Here is a 9,257-nt window from a genome sequence, read left to right as displayed (position 1 = left end):
TTTATGATCATAAGATAGTATCAGAAGTAAATTTTGTAAAACAATAAATCCATTTTTCCGTATTTTACTTAAAATGGGCATAATTTTCTGCCAGGAAACAACACATTCACTATGTGGTTAAATTTTTTTTTTTTTTTTAAAACTTTCTTATACTATTTTTAATTTGCACCAAACTTGGACAGAAGCTTGTTTACAATCATAAGCTAGTATCTAGAATGAAATTTTGTTAATATTTTGTACCTGTGTATCTGTATTTCACTTATGAATGGACTTAGTTTTTCTTCCAGTTAACATTACATCCAGTCTACGGTTAAAGTTTTTAAAACATTTATTAGATTCATAAATTATCCTAGATTTTTACAAAACTTGGACAGAAGCTTCCTACTATCAAAAGATAGTATCAAGCAGAATATTTTTATTGATTTTTTTCCCTCATTTTTGTTGAGCCTGCAATTTACAGCAAAAGTAGGCGAGCCACCCAGGGTTCTGCGGAACCCTTCCAAATTTTTTATATGTGAGATATTACCATCATGTTTGTGTCCACATGTGTTATTGAAATTGCAGATCTTTCAACTGTTTGAGACGGGGCCATTCTTGTCACTTTGACACATCTAGTTTCCGAAAATTGATTTATATTTCTTGTTTGTATATTAAAGCAAAGAATACTGATATGACAGGAGATGTGTAAACTATTATATAAAGTATTGTGCAATTGCAGGAAAACTTCAATTTCATAGTATTGCACCAAAGCAAGCAATCTTCAATTGCACAGTATTGCACAATAGCAAGAATTCTTCAAATGAAAGTAAATACAAATATTTTTACCCATTTCATTTTTTTTTTAAAGATATTTCACCACATTTATTTTTTGTGAGAAACCTATATATTATGTCAAAAATTTGATCGCAATCTAGATTCAAACAGTATCATTAGCTTGAATGTTGTGTCCAAACTTGCAAACTGTTCAGGGTTCAACTACTGCAGTCATATCAGGCTGCACTCAGCGAAGCTATTAATTAACAAACATCACTAAGATCCTTTTACTTTTCTGTATTTTCAGACAAAACGACGAAAAAAGCAAGAAAATGATTGGTATACTATGTATAGTGAGAGAGTTTGTAGACTTTGTAGGTCTGTGTCCGTATGGTCCTTCGGTTAGACCATGTGATGAGCCAGAGAGGTCACCCCAGGTTCAAGGTTTGTGTCGTGATGTTCCTTCCCCTGTGGTAGAGTCTCCTGAGCTACCAAGGGCTGCTGACCCGGAGCAGTGTTTGGTGGAAGCACCCCGTGTTGCCTTGTTTTCAGCAATGCCATTTGAGGTAGAAGTCATTTCTACTTTTGATGACACTGTTGAAAATGATACAGCGGTGTTTGAGGAGGTAGAGGAACATGAGTTGGTTTTCGATACAGATGATGCTGACCTTTTCTCAACCTGGGATGAGGAGCAGCAGCAGGCTGATGAGTGGTGGGAGGATCTGGAAAGGAGGGTTATTGAGGTATCAGAGGAGGTGGAGGCCCTATCCGAGGATTATAGTGAGGTAAAACAAAGGTTGGAGAGTGATGATGAGACTCTGCAGATGTTGGGCGCAAACTTGGAAAGTGAGGGTCGAAATCTGCAGATGCAGTATGTAATCTCCAGGGTTTTACCTTGCTGTAGTCCTGTGGATTTAGAAGGTGTAAGTGATGTGGAGGAGCTGTCTCTGGAGGATGACGAGGTCTTTACTGATGAGCATGATAGAGTTGTGATTTGGGACGAGGAAGGCAGAGCAGCTATGAGGAGAGTTTGGTTCAGGAGGCATTTCATGAAGAGTCATTGTCTGAATGGTTTTTGGAGGACCTTTAGAGGGTACAGTTTGAGGTGTCGGATGTTTCAGCTTAGTATTGTGTGTCGTTGAGAGGAGTAGGTTCAATTTGTATTTTTGTTAGTTTTGTCCCTTTAAGCCAGTTGCCCCCAGATTACCTGACAAGTAATAAATGAATGATTGATGGTATTGATTGATCGGTTGGTTGATGTTTTATTGATGATTGTATCTTGAACACTTCATTGACAGTTTGGTCTTTTAATAGGTCATAACAGGTTAGGAATTCTCTGGCAAAAATGAAAACTATAAAAAGATATGAGTAAACCTGTCCTTAGTCGTACTCCCCGAGTTCCCCACTTCCTGTTCAGTCTTATCCCAAACCCCAAGTACTCTACCCGTACTTTCTTTGTATATATATATATATATATATGTAAATAAAAGCATGATTGTTTAATACAATTTTTATTTAAGTCAGACATTGTATGTTACCAAAGGTAAATGTACAATGTTGTTGTAGTATGTTATCATCATTAGGATATTAGAGACCTTCATATGTACAGTAATCATAGAAATAGGGTATTAATTTTGTACAGTATTTTGGTGGGAATTCAGAATTTTACTATACCCAAGGTAAAATTTGTAAATATCACATGACATCATTATTGAACTGAACACACCTGACTTTATCAGTAACACACACCTTTAAATTTGATATGGATCAGATTTTGAAAACAAAACACACAAGAAATTTGGTACCGATCATCAACCTTGTCAGTCAACATTTTTTGGAGTTGTTTCCCTTTTAATGACCTTTTTTTTTACCATATTTTGGACATATACCGGTACTATTTATAGATAGAAAAAACTATGAATTATAAATAGATAGAAAAAACTAGATTTTAGAGAGAGAAAAATTTAAAAACTATAATATATATTATAGAGAGAGAGAAAAAATTAAAAACTATATTATAGAGAGAGAAAAATTTAAAAACTATATTATAGAGAGATAGAATAAAAACTATATTATAGAGAGAGAAAAATTTGAAAAGAATTTAAAAATTATCATCAAGACGAGATCTGTTTTGTGGGATAAAACCAACTATATAGAAGATGTAGAGACGAAAGTACAACTGAAACGAATCAGTAAATCACTGAGATCAGAAAAGTTTCAAATTCTCAAGGTCTTAGAAATAAGATTTAGAAAGGTCAGATGCTTATGGTTGCCATCTTACAATATCTTTTTCTTTTTGATAAACATGACTTGTTTTAATTTGGATTTTTTCTAAACTTTTTTGTAAAATGTAAAATAAAATAACATCTTTCCTGGAAACCTGGTAAATGAAACTTCTTGTTTAATCATCCCTCCATGTCTGGTACATCAATATAAAACCATTTTATTCACAAAGTATCAAGAACTAACCTGGGTGGGATAACTAACATGATACTTCCTAAATAGGTTGTCTGGAAGATGTGTGAATGAATGAATGTCCCCTGCAAAATGGTGTCCTGAAAAAATCTTGTCTTTCAGGATATCCCAGGAACTCCTGGGATATCCTGAAAAATCCCAGCACTGGTATTTTGTAAATCCTGAAATTTCAAGTGTCCCAGGAAGTCCCATGAAGTCCTGAAATCTGTTGTCCTGATATTTCAGGAATTTCCAAGACTTTAAATTTGTTTCAGGAATTTCAGGGATATTTCAGGACTTACAATATTTGATGAACACAAGTTTATCCTGATTTTTCAAGAACTCTTAGGACTTTAGATTATTAACAGGAATTACTGGGATATTTCAAGACTTTAAAGATATGGGTTTCTTTTCAAAACTTAGTCTTTTTTTGCAATTTGATTTCCACTTAAGTATATTTACAATTCCATTTAAGTAAAGTTCCAAGAATTGTTTGTGCACAGTTCAACTTGTATATGATCATATTGATGAAAAATGTCAGGACGCAATTTTGGAAAATGCAAAACTCACATATCACAAATCACGTCACATGCCGAAAGCCAAAATATGAGTAACAACACAACATGATTTTTTTTAATTAAACATTATTTATTTTCAAGGCCCTATTAAAGATCATGATCATACAACCATAGATGTAATACCCAAGATAATAGATTAACTGTAAACAGGTTAAATTTATATAATTGCGAGTATCTAAATGAACACACAAATGATTCTTTATCTTTGAAATGTGAGCCAGAGTGAATGAAATGTATAAATGTGCCACCTGGTTTATATTTATTTTAGTGTAGACACTGGACAGGAAGTGTGAGGCCAAATGCAGGGGATCACATATGGCTAAATTATACATTTTCTGCAATTACTATTATAACTTTAAACATTAAGATGGTAAATAAACAATAAATGGATTTTTTTTTATTATAATATATATCAAATATTCAAGATAAAGTAAATTTATTCAACCAGGGAACCTTTCAAAGAAAATAGAAATTTAACTCCTTAAATAACCCCTGACACAATTAGAATTTGAACTTGGACAACAAGCAAAGATGTCTTATATCATGTATATCCTAAACACAAAATGAATGCAGATAAGTGGAATTAACTAAGTTCCAACAGTTCTATATTTTAACATTATATTAATAGTGCAGATGTTTTCTTCTGGTGACATGACTTTGATTTTAAGGAGCATTCATTTGATGATTACATGCATTTTGGAAAATATCTTTTGGTAAGTACAAATACATTAGATTCCACCATTTTGAATATGAGTAAAAAAAAAAGAGTAAAGAAAACAGATATAGAATGTTTACATAAGATTTACTTTCATCAAAATCATAAGGAATTAGAAATACATAATGAAAAAATATTTAAATGGTATAGGTATGCTTTTAATAATAATATAAAAAACTTAAACATAGAACTGTGAGATTAAACTCACATTAAGATATACCACAAACAGTTTGCTGCAATATCTCTGAAATAAGTTAATGCTTAATTCATTAAGATACATACTTCTGGAATACTATAGTACATGTTTAATTTTTAAAATTTTAAATATATGATTGAGTAGGGGAAAAAATGCTAAAAATAATTGTCAGGAGATATTTTAAAGTCTATGATATATGAATAAATCAAATGGCTTGGTCCTTAATTGCTGGGTACATTTATACACAAAATATATACATGTATGTACTCATTTAAATAAAGAAAAAAGCATGTTGACTTAAACAAATCTGACATACTAATGCATGAGATTTGGTATTTATAATTTTTTTTTATCAAACTTTAGATCCAGAACTTTTGTTTTGTTTCAGATTTACTGTTAAAGACCAGCAGCTCTGATTTATAAAAAAAAACTATAGTGAGGGCCAAGACACATTTATGTGACCAGCATAAACTAGTCAAGACAAGAGGGCTTTTTGGAAAATTGGAGAGAATAGAAGATGATAACAATGAACAAAACAGTGACTGTACTAAAGAAAATAAATTTGTTTTCAAGTGATTTGATTTTGAAAATGCCATCAAATGTGCTGTGAAGAAAAAAAGTTGGAAGAATGAATACTGTCTTTTCATAGATTCAAAGGATAAGAGTCCATGTTATCCCCATGGCTTTTTTTTAATTTTTTGGTATGTCTTGAAATATCCCAGGAGTTCTCAGGACAATATTAAAATAATTTACATGTTAAACAGTCCTGAACAGTTTTTTAAACCTGGGACTTCTCAGGACAATCCTGGGATATTTCAGGTTTACTAGTCCTGAAAAGTCCTGAAACCCGGGGACTTCTCAGGACAACCCTGGGATATTTCAGGTTTACTATTCCTGAAAAGTCCCGAAATGTCCCAATTGGTCCTATGCTTTTAGGATCAGGATTTCCTGGGATATCCCAGGAAATCCTGTTCCAATACTCTCCCTAAAATTCCTGAAAAGTCTTGAAATTTCATTTCAGGAAGTCCTGGGATATCCCAAGAAAATATCTCAGGAAATCCCAGGAAGTTCCTGGGATATCCTAGGATATCCCAATAGATTCTTGCAAGGGGAATGAACGAGATAATAATAGAGAGCAGAGAGACAGATATTTTAAGGGTATTGTGTACTGTTCTGTGGAGGGACGTTATTTAGGAATGTTTATAATTCTAGTAATTTTCAGAACAGTTTGGTATTTCTGAGCTACTAGAAATTTACTATTTAAAGAAAAATTGGTTAATGTCAATTAAATTTAGAGTCAGATTAAATGTATAACCATGTTTCAATAGATTTTAAAGTCAATATTAATGAATTTATTCAATTTTTGTTTTGTCTTTGGCTTTCATAATTTTATTTTTTTTAATTTTTATAACTTTTTTCTTCAGAGTTGTTTATAAAAATTTTACAACATTCAAATTTTTGTTTTTATTTTAGTATAGATGCTGTATTATGAACATCGTTCTGAAGGGCATGACTCTGACCTTATCATCCTTGATCAACCTTGAGGGTCTCCTCTTTGAATATGACCTTAAAAATCATTCCATAGTGCCATATCTATTTGCATAGACTTCATGGTAAATTCAAAAAGGGGGAATCTATAAAACCTGGTTAAGTCGAATGGTCCACTCCATTATGACAACCTGAACAAATTGAAAACCGGTGGTATTTGCCTTACTTGTTTCTTTTTATTGACATAATTGGTTAACATTACAATAATTACGACGGAGGAGCCAAAATTGGGTAAACATACAACACAACTGACTTAAAAATTCACACACTAAAAATTCACATACAAAAAAATTCACACACTAAAAATTCACACACAACGAATTCACACGCAAAAAATTCACACGTAAAAAATTCACACACAAAAAAAATCACACAAAGACAGTCACCAACAAAAAAAGTTCTTGGAGTTGCAGTATATAGTAAAACAAAGTTACATACACTGGTAAAAAAATAAAATTTTCTACAGTTGGCGCAGTAGATACCTCTGCTTTATCTGACTGCATGACGTCCATACTCGTTTTATTTTAGAACTCACAATTGTCCAGTGAAGGTTATAGTTGTAGAGGTGTTTAGATCTCTTGTAAGTACAAGTTTCAGTACTTATCTGTCACTAGTAATACTGAGAATAAATGTCACTACAACTGAGCTTTTCCTGCATACAATTGGTTTCCTCACATTACTTGGTATTTTATGCAAAAGTCTATACTTTTTTAATATTTTGGTCTGTAGTTTTTTCCCTGAAAGTTAAAAGTAACATTTCATTGAGATATTTTATTGGGACTGATTCAAACAAAAAAACATTGCAGATTTGTGATAAAAAAAAATTATTTCGTGTTTATTATAATTAATATCAAAAGTAACCTGCAATATATTTAATTTTAATTTGAAGTAATGTGTTGGAAAGATGGTCTCTGATAATTTAGTGGTGACAAACATTCTACTTTTATAAAAAAAAAAAAAAAAAAAAGAAAAAAAAAAAAAAAAAAAAAAAAAAAGAAAAGAATACACTGTAATATCTATGCATAATAATTAATAGTTTCTTTTCAGGTATTTTAATCCTTTCTTCAGTTTAATTTCAGAATGTTTCTGATAGACTGGATAGTGGTTGAGAAACACAGAACATCTTCCGGATTTTGATAAAATCGTGATGAAGTAATGGATACATTATTTTCATGGGAAGGTCGAATTGAATTACGTCGTGATGGAAGTAATGGATACATTATTTTCATGGGAAGGCCGAATTGAATTACGTCGTGATGGAAGTAATGGATACATTATTTTCATGGGAAGGTAGAATTGAATTATGTCGTGATGGAAGTAATGGATACATTATTTTCATGGGAAGGCCGAATTGAATTATGTCGTGATGGAAGTAATGGATACATTATTTTCATGGGAAGGCGGAATTGAATTATGTCGTGATGGAAGTAATGGATACATTATTTTCATGGGAAGGCGGAATTGAATTATGTCGTGATGGAAGTAATGGATACATTTTTTTCATGGGAAGGCCGAATTGAATTATGTCGTGATGGAAGTAATGGCCGATACATTATTTTTACAGGAATTTTCCTTTTAAAGATTTTGAATAAAAACATCAAAATTTATTTAATTTTAACGATAAAAACAAAGATTTTAGATTTCAAACAAAATTTAGCAATATTTTTTTTTCTTAATTAAATTTCAAACAAATCACTAAAATTTATTAAAAAAGAATTAAAATATATCCATGTAATTGTTGAGTAAAAATGCTTTTTTAAAGTAATTTTCTTTTTCTGAATTAAAATAAATAACTGTTAATTTTTTCCAAATTTGAATAAATATAACCATTCCATTTCCTAAATTTAAATATCAAAGTTTATAGCTCACAATAACTAAATTAGTTTGAAAATTTTAATGTTTCACTGAGATTTGGACTTCCAATAGGCCAATTAAAATTAATTGCTAGATTTTCATCCCCGCCCGCCCCTCTGAAATCGTCCCGCCCCGATTTTTTTTATTTAACAAAAATACGATTTCCGGATTTTGGTCATGTCCGTTATCAGGAACCATCGATAATTTCGTTTCATTCGAAACTTCCTGTTTCAAATTTCTTTTTTGTATTTCTTCGCCGGAGTAATCCCATCGAAAATGATTAAGTCGAAATATTATGCTGCTCTATGATGACAACATCATCTACCGAGAATAGAGATTGATAACGAGAAGGGCATGAAATATTCGAGTTACGAGTAAAACGCCTTGTCCTTGAACGCAAATTGTGGTAGTCACCGGTAGTCACCGGTAGTCACAAGTGAATCGAAAATCGTGTTTTTTTCTTTATTTATACAATGACTTTGTGTCAGGAAATTTGGACTGTGAATGATATCCAAAGCGCAAGAATCGTAGAACAAATTGGTACAAAACATGACTGGATTAAAGAAATTGACACAAGCACGAACTTGTTTGAATTATGACCGTATATTGGGAAAAAAATGTCGACGCATTTTAATTAAACAAGCCCTTCTATTCACCCATGGCTTTTGTTTTTGTTGACAAACAGCAAACACCCTCTGTTACTGTCCCTACCATCAATTTAGTCATTAAGCCACAACTAATTTTTTGGTTAAGTTCATGTTTTACATCATAATTTCTTTCAACACTGAGTTTACATTTTATTCTGTACTCGTAATACTTGTGTTGCATACAATTGTTCCAAAACATTTAATTGATTTTATGACGACTACAAACCATTGCTTATCAAGCAAAATAAATGTGGTGTAGGTATACTAGTAGTCTAACTGAAGACTGAAGAGAGCATTTCTCTTCTTTTTGATGTCTACTATAAATAGGTTTCTAAAGCGGCAATTGCATGTATAACAGTGGTTGCCAATCAGGGATTTTTATTTAAGAGTTTGAAAAATAGTGTAGGATTCCTTATAAAGCATGTATATACATTATACAAGCTTGTTTCCCACTAGCATATACCCCGCGGTATGAAAAACTCATGACGAGGGTTTCATATGAAATAAAATTT

This window comes from Mytilus edulis, chromosome 13, assembly GCF_963676685.1.
Source record: "Mytilus edulis chromosome 13, xbMytEdul2.2, whole genome shotgun sequence".
Taxonomy (NCBI): domain Eukaryota; kingdom Metazoa; phylum Mollusca; class Bivalvia; order Mytilida; family Mytilidae; genus Mytilus; species Mytilus edulis.
Note: the sequence above shows the minus strand (reverse complement) of the source record.